This window comes from Physeter macrocephalus, chromosome 4, assembly GCF_002837175.3.
Source record: "Physeter macrocephalus isolate SW-GA chromosome 4, ASM283717v5, whole genome shotgun sequence".
Taxonomy (NCBI): Eukaryota; Metazoa; Chordata; class Mammalia; order Artiodactyla; family Physeteridae; genus Physeter; species Physeter macrocephalus.
In genome coordinates, this window is record NC_041217.1 from 9,249,196 (window position 1) to 9,262,858 (window position 13,663).

At 42.0% G+C, this 13,663-nt stretch overlaps 1 long non-coding RNA gene across 12 annotated transcripts in view; it reads left to right on the top strand.

Annotated features, from left to right (window-relative positions):
• LOC112066691 (uncharacterized) overlaps positions 1-13,663 on the top strand; it is a 330,402-nt gene that overhangs the window by 190,825 nt on the left and 125,914 nt on the right. For 11 of the 12 annotated variants that reach the window (XR_003679301.1, XR_008617015.1, XR_008617011.1 and 8 more), the window contains one exon: positions 113-187. This is a non-coding gene — a long non-coding RNA (uncharacterized lncRNA). Of the gene's footprint in view, positions 1-112; positions 188-498; positions 590-1,475; positions 2,086-13,663 lie in introns of those variants that run through there. The other variant, XR_003679305.2, reaches the window with a different exon arrangement.

Genomic DNA, 13,663 nt, shown 5'->3' on the forward strand with positions numbered 1-13,663 from the left:
TTTTATATCTCATCGTCTCCTCACTTGATCTGCTGGATCTGTGTGCACGCATTGGGGATCTGTGTATCTAAAGTCCATGTCTGTTTATGAGTCCTCATACTTTCTTGTACAGATTCAACGCCCCTGTCTGACAGAAGCAGAGCAGCCTTAGTGTGCACCAGCCGCAGAGGTCAGCAGCACAGCAAAGGTAAAGGAATTTCTGGGTGCGCTGGAGTTTTGGGGAGTCCCGCAGTTCCTGAGAGGTGACAGGGTATATGAAAATAATCCTGGGCTCTGAAGCCAAACAGACATATGCTTGAGTTCAGGCTCTTACTAGCTGTGTGAACTTGGGCATATTAATTAAACTCTCAGTTTCCTAATTTCCTCTTCTCTAAAATGGAACTGTAAATATTAGGAAAACGCATGTGTGCGAAAACTTTCTGTTCCAGTTAATCTGATCGTCCTTCAGCTTCTTACGCTCTATCCCTCAGGAAACATTTCCCAAGCTCTGACCCTCAGGAAACATTTCCCAAGCTCTGACGTATGTACAGGAAGCACACGTTCTGTCAGACTGCATTCCTTCCTCTTTTTAAAGTTCCGCTCAGACCTCGTAAGTCCTTCCGATTAATCTTATTCATTCTTCAGTGTGTCAGCACACCCTGCAAACCGTCCTTCCGTCGTTTGCGTTTGCTCTTGTGCTCCTGTTTTTCTGTCGTTCACGTATCAGGTTAGTAGCTGAGGGTCCAGCTTTATCGTCGGCTAGCTCTGCTGCAGAGCCTTAGACACATGTGGCATGTGTACCCTGTGGAAGGGACGGGGCCGCCAGGAAGGACTTGTTTGGCCAGAAGAACCCTGGCAAGCTTGAGGGGCAGAGGGGGAGGGACGCGAGGACAGCCCAGCCAGAGCTTCCCCTTATGTACAATTATGCAGGCTGTCCCCCAACCCGGATGCCTGGTCTGTAGGAGAGGAGGGTTGAGATCCACCCACGCTTCCCTTTCCAGGCTGTGGCCCCCAAGTGGGGTTTCATCCATGTGGTGGAAAGGCGACCTTTTTAAATTCCAGCAAAGGCTCCATATAGACGAGCAGCAGCCCTGTGCTCAGCTACATGACTGATGCAGAGGGAGGTTCTCTGGCCCAGGTGGCTCATGAGTTGGAAAAGGAGTGGAATATAAATATATATAATATACAAAAATATATACAAATATATAATAATGTTGTGTATATTTCCGACTTTACTCTTACTAGAGTATAAATTTCCTGCTGTTATGTGCAAATGCTATTTGATAATCATGTGTAAGTAGTTGTTTATATGTTGTTGTATTCTAAGTCAAACATTCACAGATTTATTAAATTATGGAATGCCAATAGAATCTAATGACATAAAAGCATCAACAATTAAATAATACTTAGTGACAGAATTGGGTTCAAGATGTATTCTCCTTAGAAAAATTAGATCACAAAATCGTCTTGTTTTATGAAGTTTTCTGGTTTTCTAGTCCGTTGAGAGACGGAACTTGTTGGCTGCTGTCCCAGTGACTGGAGCCCTGCTGCTTACCTTCTAAGATTCCTGGGACCGCACGTCCCTTGCACACCTGCACACCCTCTCTCAGTTTCTGCTGGATTCACTATCACCGTGCACCTCCACTTGGCTGCAATATCACAGAGCACTCCCCATGTCCTCATAATGCCTCCAACGTTGAAACCAAGAGAGAAATGCACAATTATGTAACCCAGTTTCTGGTAATAGAACAGAGTGAACTCCTGAGTTTATTACTTCTTCCAACTGACACTGCCGAAATTATAGTAAAGGAATGTATAAGGCTTAAACATGGAGGAAAAGGCAGGTTAAACAAGGAGACAGAAAACACAATATTTCAAACGAATTCTGGAAGATGGAAAGCAGACAAAGTAATCGAAATTAAGATTCTCATACCTCTCAAAGGAGAAGAGAAAAGGCAGCCTTTGGAATTTCATCTGACAAAATGAAGAAAATATAATTCACAGTGTGAGGACAAAGAACTTCCAAAATAGCTACTGGTTTAAAAGGAAATGTCTGCAGTCCTGCGTTCAACAATATTTATCATTAAGTAGTGCATCCACATCTACAGTTACCAAAATAGAGAGTGACAGAGTGAAACAGTTTCATATTTACAATTGCAAACTTTTAAGAAATATTTTTGGTGATTCCCAAAGGAGTAAATTCTAAAAAAATTTTAAAGTATAGTTCTTCACAACTAGAATTTGATTAAAATTCCTGTTGATAAACTCATATTTATTTTGCTTATAGTTAAATCCAATTAAGAACATTTGCAGTGAAATTATACCTTTCAAATTAGAGCACATGTGGTCATTTATTGGTAAAAATATAAATGAGCCTCAAATATTCCACAGAACTACAATTCTGCTTTGGCAAGGAAAGAGTTTCCTGTGAAAGAATGACTTAAACTGATAAGATATAGAATTTATTTAAATTGGAGAAACTCACCAAGCTTCACATCAACAGTCATCATTTTTTTCTCATATTGGTGGTATGATATGTGGAAAAATTCCATTGACCTAAAAATAAAATAATAACAAAAACAAACAAAAAAATTATTGTGTGCTTCCTGGAGAATGCATATTTGGCAAAGATTTCTATAAATACCCTGCCTTACATTTTTATTTTTATTTATTTATTTATTTTTTTTAACCCTGCCTTACATTTTAAGCAAATATTTTTTCCACTTTGTAAGTGCTGGATTATGGTTATCTACATTTTTGATTTATTAACTCCTTATTTAGAATTTTATTAGTTTCATGCATTGATATCATAAAAATTCCTATACTTTTTATTTGTATTTTCCATTGCTTTTTCTTTAACTATTTTATCTTATTTAATATTATGTATTAATTTACCTAGCTTTTTTTATTTTTCAATATCCTCGTGGTAAAACTAGTGTGCACGGTTAGTATCTAAGCATAGAATATTTGGAACAAGTTTAGGCGTCTGTATGATTTTACCTCCAATGTTTTTTCCTGATTATTTTAAAAGAAAGAATATATTTTATCTGTGAAAGCCAATTCTTAGAGTGGTTATAAATGCATTAGTTATTAATTGAGTTAGATATATAATATGCCAGGGATAGATTCAAGTTTCCTCTAACGTTTAAATGAAATCTTTCTCAAAGTGATATGAAGATAAATAAATTTTCTTAAATTGAGCCTTTTGACATATTTAAATGTTCTTATTATCCTGGTAGGCAATTGATATTCTGTTCATGTGTAATGTTGTCATTTGAATGTGTTTATTTTATAATGTGACATGTTACATAAGATTTAGAAAAACCTAGAAAATTTTTTTATTTTAGTGAGATTTTGTCTGTCATAGCACACAAAATTCTTGCCTTTTAAAAAAACAAGTAATTTGGGCTTCCCTGGTGGCACAGTGGTTGGGAGTCTGCCTGCCGATGCAGGGGACACGGGTTCGAGCCCTGGTCTGGGAAGACCCCCACATGCCGCGGAGCAACTAAGCCCGTGCGCCACAACTACTGAGCCTGTGCTCTAGAGCCCATGAGCCACAACTGCTGAAGCCCGTGTGCCTGGAGCCTGTGCTCTGCAACAAGAGAAGCCACCACAACGAAGAGTAGCCCCCCTCACTGCAACTAGCCCGCGCGCAGCAATGAAGACCCAATGCAGCCAAAAATAAACAAATAAAATGAATAAATTAAAAAATAAATCACTTAAAAAAAATAAAAGTGAAAAACAAGTAATCTGTGCAGTAGTTGTGCTTAGGCATAACATTAAAGAATGAAGAAATTTCATAAAATCAAGTTAATACTTCATAGAAACCGTCCAACAACCTACACTTGAAATCAGTACAACTAATTAAATGATGGAACTCATCATTGGTAATGCGTAATTTTTGAAACAAACAATTCTGAAGTTCCTGATTTTATAATGTATCTTTATGTAAACATATACACACACATGCACACAAAAAACACATAAAATGAAAGACCATACTCTACTCTAAAACTGTAATATTTCCTTTACTGCTCAATTTAGAAGCTTCGTTTATACAAGAGTGACTTTTAAGTTTTAAGTATTCAAAGCCTAGGCCACACAAATGTGTGTTTACTAGTTCGTTTCTTTGTTTTCCTTAGAAGAAACCTGCTAACACTTGTACTTTTGAAATAAACATCCACTAGTCATTTATATCAAGCGAACATTATTGTGTTCAACTATTTTATAGAATCTCATACTTACAGATATATGCTGTAGAGGAGTCCACCATGCTGAATTCTATCTCCTCCCTGTGTGATCCTTTTGAAATCAGGTTCTGAAATTCCCTAAGACCCCCAGCATCTTATTTTTGCTGGCATGAAAGAACTTGACTGTCTCAATAATTACCTTCGATGGCACTCTGGCCTCTGTACCGAATGTTCTGTTTTTACACACGTATCTATGCAAAGAGAGGTTTTGTTGAATATGGAAATCAGTGCTGTGGGATGCAATGGCGTTGCTGATAAAGAGGTCTTATCTAACATTATTAGCCCATCTGAAGTGATCAGATGATTGGAAGCGGTAGCTCCATGAAATCTTCAATGTAGTAGTCAGCCTTTTTTTCCCCCAATAATTCATTTTTGTAGTTTTAGAAAATGTAGAGGTTAAAGTAAAATCCCCCTTTAAAAAAAAGACAGGGAACTGAATACCAATAAGTCGGCTACCACAGCAAACACTTGTTATCAAATTATTGAGAACCATTAAAATCAATCTGGAATAGTCAAATTACTCAGGACTTGTAACAATCGAAAGATCTGAAGAGGCCTGTTTTCTAGCTAAACCTTTCTAGTTCTTTCAACTGGTCCTCACAGGGCAGTTTGTGGACTTTCCTTCATTCTCCAGTTTGTTAAAACACCTGTTAAAATCTTAACTGGGCACGGTGCTGCAGGTGAGGCCTGGTGAATGCAGAGGATGGTGAGACTGCCGGTGCCCTTGTCCTGTGCCTCCTGTAATTGTGGGGGGGGCGGGGCGGGGGGAGGGGGATTGATAAGACAGGGAGAAACAGAGTGGTGGTGGTGGAGGAATGAATGCTAAATAAAACAGCAGGAAAGATCAGGCTGTGGTCGATGGAGTGTTTCTTCGTATTTAGAAGGCTAATGATGTAGAAGAGTACCTTTACGTTTATATTATGATTTTGAGGTTTAAACCCAGGGAAATTGAATCTGTCAAGCTTAAAGGATAAGTTTGGGAATAGAAAAGGCAGACAAACTTCAGGAAGTCAGGAGCTGAATAGATGTAGCAGTGGTGCAGGAAGTAAAGGGTGGAGTTTGGATTAGCTGGGAAGGATCCAGGTTGTTTGCTGAATGCAGTCATTTTCCGCTGGCTCCTCATTGTCCGGTTCCTTCCCCAGCTCAGGGCATTTGAGACTCTCTCCAGGCACTGAGCCTGGGATTCAGGAATGACTCCTCTTTCTCACGGTTTGGGTGCAAGAAGCAGACAGGAAGATTCCGAAAGTGACACCCTGAACGAGTGGCAGTTTCACAGCCTCTTTAACAGAACAAAACTGGAGCATTGGGGCTTCCCTGGTGGCGCAGCGGTTGCGCGTCCGCCTGCCGATGCAGGGGAACCGGGTTCGCGCCCCGGTCTGGGAGGATCCCACGTGCCGCGGAGCGGCTGGGCCCGTGGGCCATGGCCGCTGGGCCTGCGCGTCCGGAGCCTGTGCTCCGCAACGGGAGACGCCGCAGCAGAGGGAGGCCCGCATACCACAAAAAAAAACCCAAAAACTGGAGCATCCTCCTATGGAGTGAAAACTGGGTGTCAGCAGGGGCTGGGAAACAAGCCATGGAGAGGAGAGTAACAGGATGGGTAGGTAGAAGGCAGTCCTGGAAGAATTCCAGAACAAGGTGTAGATGCTTGTGGCAGATTTCTTAGCATTTGTGGTGTCTCTGGAAAAAGGGTAGGTCAGGACAATTGATGGCGTTGGGGCATTGTCACCCTTGGTACCTGGGCGGCTGTGACTGATTCAGCGATGTCAGGTCAGGGCAGGTACCAGGATCCCTGTGCTTTTGCTGGTGCAGCTCTGGGACGCCCTTGCCTTTGAGAGGCTGTTTTCTTTCTGATTAACTTCGATCTGCACATTCTGCATAATCACTTTTACTCTATTACTGTTTCAGCCAAACTAAGTCCAAAGTAACGCAAGTTCAAATGTGCACAGTCGGTGAATATTTAATATTTTTGTATGGTTAAAATCCAAAATGAACTTAATATGAACAGAATAAAGAAATATTGGATATTGGTTATTGATGGTGGTGGTTGTTTAAGAAATAAGCCCACTGTTTACAGTGCATCCTACTTAAATAGTTGTTGCCATGCGTTCGTACAGTCGCACTTTATAATATATTCTGGAACCAAAAGAAACCTCTAGTGACTTGACTAGTAGGCACTGGTGAGTTCTTCAGTGAAACGTATCCGGTGGTCAGCAGTGTGTGGCAGTGTTTTCTTTCCCATATAGGAAAAGATTTTCCCACATGTCCACAAATATAATCACCTGCTTTGAGACCCTGCGGAATGGCTGCTACACTTACTGCCGTGGAAAGTTTTCTGTTCAGACTGAAGTACAGGCTTTTATTTTCTGCCCGCCTACAGAGGTATATTTCTTTTCAGACCAAATTGTATAATCATATTCAGCAGCTATTGCTAGCTGTGTTCACCCAATACTTAGGAAAACTCATTTAGAATGTTTTCATTTCCTTTAACTAAACTGAAAATTAAGTGGTTAGATAATAAATTATGAAAACATTTACAGTGATGCTTAAGGACCGTATAAAAATGCTAATAATGCCTGTTTACTAATCTAAAAAGACAAAAAGAAAAGGGTACTGGAACAGTCTGTCAGAGACAATCTTGGATGATGTGAATGTCACGTCGCCTTTTTAGTCTTTAAAAGAAGCTTTTTTTTTTTAAAGCAATTGTTTTAGCTTTACATTCTTTCATTAAAGGATTTAAAAATATTTTATTCAAGTTCTTACTTACAAAGACGCAGAATTTTTACTAAAAAGTTAGGAAACATTTGAGTTCTGTGTACCTTGTTCCGATACTACCTTGCTCCAAGAAACCACCCAGACTACTAATCTCTCAGCCACAATCCTCATTGTATCACCAAGTCAGAGATGAGGCCCTTTTCCTGGGGTGACCAGATATTTGTGATCTGCATTTTGTGAGGATCCGTTGCCTTTCCCAGATCCTGAGCCTTTCCTCTTCGTTTCTGGGTGGATTTCCCCTGGTTCCACCCGTGCCCTTGGCTCAGGATGACCGGGGCCGCTCCTGCTTTCCTTTCACTCTGCCCCCTTAGCCTGGCACTTGGTCCTTTCTGCCTAAACTTCCTTCCCGTGTTGCATCCCTGCAGAGCAAGGATCTGTCGTGATAGACTCAAGGTCCACGTCTTAGAGTGTGGCCCTACATCTGCCACGAGACCTGAGTCACCTCCTGGTCCTGTCAGCTCTGGCTTGCTGCTGAATTAGACACAGTCTAACTTTGGCTTCTCCCCTGTGTGAGCCAGAAGCATAGTGACACCATAAATTAGAAACAGTCAACTGAGCACCCGACACTGTTGCCAGGACAAAATGCACTTAAATAGCAATTAAAGCTAACTATCAGTTTTGTCTGCGTTTATTCAAATGACTGACTCTAAAGATGCCTTTGTTACAGTGATGGTTCTGCCAGCCTATAAAGCTCAGTCACTAACGCCCGATCATCACAGTCTCCATGTGACAGCTGCTCTGAATCCATTCTCTGGGCCCTCCCAGGAAATCAGTAATGCCGTCAGGGTCCTGATCTCCAGTTGGTTATTACAAAGCAACTGCTGCCCTACTTGGTTTCCCTTTCTCCTGAGCACTTAGTGGTCTCATCCTGTCCTTTCCGATTAGTTTCCAGGGGATCAGTAAGAATTTTATTGTTTTCCCCACTGTATTTAAGGCAACATTAACTTAGCTAGGAAAGCAATGTTCTTTTCCTAGAAAAAAGAAGACAGTGCACAGTTGTTTAATTTGGACTGGGACGCATCTATTAGCTTTTTTCTACATTCACATCCGCTGATCTGGTTATCTCTGCTTGGGGTTGAGGGTACATACCTTTGAAGATTTGCATAGGCCCTGTCAGGTGGCCCCAGGCCCTTCCAACCCAGGACTGCTTTGTTATTTTTTGACTTGGGGTTGAGGGGGCTGGTTCCTGGACCACACAGGTAGGGTAAATTTAAATGATAAATCCAGGAAAGCACACACCTGGTATTATGCTGAATCCAACACGCTTGCTTCATCTTGTCCTCAGTCTTTGCAGGTAACTGGTTTTCCAGTCTACTCTCTCAATGAAGATGCAGCACTTTGAGGGTCCTTGGCTCACCTTCCTACCTGATACAGCCTGGGATCTCTTTTTCTGGCTTTCAAAGGACTCCTAAGAGCCAGCCCTCTGGCTGAGTTCAGCTGTACATTTCATGCTGGTTTAAGGCTCTGCTCTGGTTTTCCTTGGGGATTTCTGTTACTTTTTGTGAGCTCAACTATGCATTTAAATGGGGGTATTTGTTTTATATATATGTATATATATATATATATGTATATTTCTAGCATTTCTAGGTGTCTGGTAGTGAGAAGATCTTTCAAGATATGCCTTGTCTCCTATAATCCATATTTTCTTTTATATGCAATGTGATATATTTATTTTTTTACAAAGTTAAACTCAATGAAATATCGAGGAAGCTGGAACTCCAGTAGTCCCTTGTTATCACAGATGGAAACCACCATTATGAGCTTCTTTAAGTGAGAAATACCTTAGACATACTGGGCCCACTGGACATGGTTGCGAAGCTGAGGCCTGTCTGGTTTCTCATCACCTGAACAATTCACTTCACTGCCCTTATTCTTTATATAACCCTGGCGCTTTCTGCGAAGTGCATGAATTTTCAGCTATAGATGGGTGGAACAAACACACCTGGGCCACATTTCCTACGTTTTGTTTAAAAAAAAATTTTTTTTTTAAATCACAGAGATTAAAATGGCTCTTCTGCAGATCACTATTTCAAAACTTGCTGACAATCTGGAAACAAAACAAACCTGTCCCCAGGGCAGTGGCGAGTGGTGATGGATAGCTCCATCCCACTCCAGGAGGCCTGTGTGGTGTCCAGGGACTCAGGGAAACAGCTGGCCAGGTAGTGGCTCAGAGACAAGGGCAATCTGCGAAGACCTAGGTCCTTGAGTCGGTTGGTAGGCAGTACCTCGAAGCGTGGAGAACTTGGGGTCAGCCTGCATGGATCTCCCTCCTGTACCAAAGGAATCCCCTGCTTTTCTCACCCATGCTTCAGCTGCATATGTGGACAGAGCACCGAGACTGGTGTAGTAGATGCTCAGTAAATATTTGAACAATTAATGAATATATTCCCTTTCCAACAAGATTCATCAAAAATAAAAACTACCCTTAATGTTCTTTTGACCAATTTTCACTTATGATTAAATCGTGGAGTTTAGGGAGAAGGATTATATTGCACAAGTCTTCCTATCACAAACCTTCCTTAGAGACAGTCCTGGGTCTTCCCTGTAGCCTTTTTATAACCTATGAATTAGTGTAGTAGTTAATGAGAGATGTCAGCAAATGCTAAGCTTTGTAAGTATAATTTACTCAAATGTGTATTTTTATGAAGCATGCAGATTTGAACAGTGGAGTCCTTATGAGTCTCTCAAATAAGGAACTAGAATAAAACATAAAGCAAACATTTGTCTTTGGATCTGAAAAATAACAAAATGAAACTACATTGTAAAACCTTTGGAAGGACATGATAAGCAAGCACAATGAGTTAAAACATGTTTAATTTTTATGGAAAGCAAGGAATTTTAAAAATGGCAATCCCAGACCTTTAGAAATCTACTTTGATGTGCTTTCCTCCATTAAAAAAAAAACAACAACATATTTTTCCTCCCACAAGTTTGAATATTTGGGGTTTGCTTTAGCAACTGTAAAACTGGTCATTCAAATACGTGTTTTGTTTTGTTTTGTTTTTTAAGATATAGAAAATCTATGCTTAAAACATTTTTACATAAAGGAAAAGTAATTTGGCCCAAAGAAAATTATGTCCAAAGGAAAATGAGCAGTATTGCCATTATGAAAGATATAATCCTGGGGTCCTAGCATCCTGCAAGGCATTCTTAATACAGGACATCAGAGCAATAGAGATTATTGAATGATTTTTATAGATGAAGCCAAGGAAAGGGGCCGAATAGGAATTAGACAAGGGAGACTGAGACGCAAGATAGTATGACTTTAGTTTGGAAAAGAAAAATTTGGGGCTGTCATCACAACATCCATTTTTCCCAAACATACTTTCAAATAATACAGAAAATAATATTTAATAAAACATGAAATTTGTTTTAACTTTACTGAAAACTTTCAAATGCAATAATATAGGAAAGATGGCATTTTTTTCCGGTTAGTGGACATTTATCCCTTCTTACTGCTTTTCTAAGTAGGCAGAGGGTAAACAAAAGTGTGAAAATTATATTTATTGGTTGTTTTCTTCATACCTTTGCTGAACAGCTTTGTGAAAGAGACTTTTACAGCAAGGGTGAAGTTTCTGTTTTTAAATCTTGGTATTGTCTATTGTACTAGAGCTGCTTCTCCAACCGCATTTTAAAGTAGAAATTCTGTCACAGAAATTGAGAGTTTAAGGCAACTTTGGAGATTATCTAGTTGAAAGCTTTCATTTCATTGACAAAGAAACTGATCTCTTTTGCATTGTTCCAAATCACACTAAACTCAGGCCTCTTCAGCCCTGAGCTTTGTGCTCTTCCTACATCCCTTCTCTGACTTACTTCTGATTGAGGACTAGAGAATTGTACGTATCTTACATTTTTATTTCAGTTTTTATGTAGTAACCGAGAGTTTTCAGGCACCCGTGTCTAGATGTCTCCCCCTCCCCACGCCCCGCTTCTTTCTTTACCAGAAGGACGTGTGGCACAGATGCTCTAGTTACACAAGTCCTGCCCCATTCTTGCTGCATTATATTCACGGTAATTAATTCATTTCATATTGAGAACTTGGCATCTCCACTGGATTGTTAGTAGCATGGTTTCATGAGTCGAATAAATAGAATGTAATGCTTCTAAATCTAAGTTATCTGTCTCAGATGATGCAGTTTGGGCATCATTCTTTGACGAAACACAGTATATGCTGCCTACTGCCAGAATATGTAAACTGTCTGACAGGAAATGTAGATTACAGGATGATTATGCATATTGAAAACAGTGGTTTATTTCACAAAAGAGTTCTTTAAGGGTTCCCTTAGTGAATTCCTCTAGTTTAAATTTCTGAAACTCAGCTGATGCTCAGTATTTCAAGAACATAAAGCAAAACATACTTGAATTGAAGGACACGTGAAGGTCACCCAGACTTTTCTAACTAACGCTGGTTATACTGGATGATGTGAACAATGATAGATGGCACTTAATAATGTACTTCTTATTTTATTTTTGCCCTCTGCAAGGCCCTGGGTTGTCTGGTAGGATGAATGATACTATCTGGAGATTGGAAACAGAGTTAAAATTGCTGAATTGCAATGCCTAGAAATGCCCCGGAGAGTCAAACAAGCCTGAGAAAAGAGGGTCAAAAAACCTATTATGAAACAGCGATAATTAAGGAATATTCCACTTAGGTCTGTTTTGAGTCAAGCGGTACTGCAAAGGGGCTGCGTGGCTTTTATTTTTAGGCTGAAGTTTATTGATTCAGGTTGAGGCCTCTGCTAATTGGCAGAGCTGTTCTTAGCTGACAAATGTGCATTTGGTTCTAGAGAATGAGAAATTACATGTTTCGTCTGTCTTCCTAGAGGAAGGAGATGGATTACTCTGCTGAGGAGACTGTCTCCAGGCTTAAACCCCACATCTAGGTGGGCCACAGGCAAGGTTACTTGGCAGACGCTGGGATTCACGCAGTCCACACGCCCAGCGTTCCCCTGGGCCCCTCAGTGACGAATGCCTCAGGGCAGTGCAGCCGGGGTTCCGGAGGCCACGCTTGAAATGAGGATGTGGGGGTTGGAACCTTCCAGGTGACACAGTGCACAAGTCATCTGGTGAGTTAACTAGCCGACTGCTTGGTCTCTGAGGTGCTGTGACAGGACGCAGATGTCAGTGGTGCACGGGACGAAGGGGTTGGCAGACAGTCGCTGGGGGCTGCTATAGTGGCGGGGCGGCAGTCCACGTGGAGGAAGACACAGAGCGTGCATCTTTTTTTTTTGCGGTACGCGGGCCTCTCCCTGCTGTGGCCTCGAGAGCCGTTGCGGAGCACAGGCTCCGGACGCGCAGGCTCAGCGGCCACGGCTCACAGGCCCAGCCGCTCCGCGGCACGTGGGATCCTCCCGGACCGGGGCGCAAACCCGTGTGCCCTGCATCGGCAGGCGGACTCCCAACCACTGCGCCACCAGGGAAGCCCGAGCATGCATCTTTAAAGGTGTTCAGAGCTCAGGAAGGAGAAAAACAGGGCCCAGGGCTTGCTTTAATGCTCTGCTGTCATGGTCTTAAAATTCTTCACAGTTGTGTTGTTGTTGTTGTTTTTTAATCAAAGGGCTTTTTGTTTTCATTTTGCACTGGGCCTCACAAATTCTTTAGCTGGTCTTGCTGGAAGGGGAGAGAAAAGATCAGGAGGTAGAGACCAGAAGGCAAATTTTGTGCAAATGCCAATCTGTGCTGTGGAGAATTCTGTTCTCTATAACGGGGTTTAGGGAGCAGGCATTTAAATAATCCTCCGGACATCATGATGTCGATAAAATGTCTGGAGGGCATTTGACCCTGGAGTTGCCGAGAGGGGCGAGGCCTGGCAGTGGAGCTGATAGTGATGCTTACGCTGGAGTGAAGGGCGGCTTCGAATGTCACGTGGGGGGAGCAGTCAGGTTGGGGGGGGCGGGGGCGTCTCAGAGGAGGAAGCGCAGCAGTGGCCGCTGGGGGAGAGGTCCATAGCACGGGCCGTCCAAGTGGCCTGGGCCCTTGCGGTTGACCTAATTAGGAGGCCTGAGGAGTAAAGACAGTTTGCAGCGTTCCATGGCCTTTGACTTGCTTGGTGCTCAAGAGAAAGTCTCTTGACTTGCGGTGTCTCAGATTCCTTATCAGTAGAAGGATGCTTAATCCTAGCTGCTCTCAAACACTAACAGTTTAGTGTGATAGCATCTGTCAAGTGCTTGAGCCCTGGGAGATAGGTGCTTTATCAATGAGTGTAGTGGCCTGTTCCTGGCACCAGAAAGTGAATTTGGGGTCTAGCAGAGCTGCGTCGGAGGATGTGGTTTGAAGAAGTTTAGGAGTTCAAGTGTTGTACTTAGCAGTTGTCCAGGGAGACAGCTTATACGCAGTAGCCCCCGTCCTCTCCCGCAAAGCTCCTGCATATCATCTAGTTGTATTTCCTCACCAAGTTAAGTATGGGGTCAGACCCGGACATTCATTCTCTCAGGTACTGTGGCTGGGCCCTGATTAATCTAGAGGATTCATAAACATAATAGCCTGTGGCCTCTCAGGGGTATTACAGATAATTTAGTTCAACTCCTTAAATTTTCAAATGACAAAATCAGAAGAGCGGAAGGTCATGGGTTGCCCAGGTTGCGCAGCTAAGTGTGCAGAGCCGTGTCCAGCGACCAGATCTTTTACTTCTGGTCCAGGTAATTTCCCTGACATCACACGTC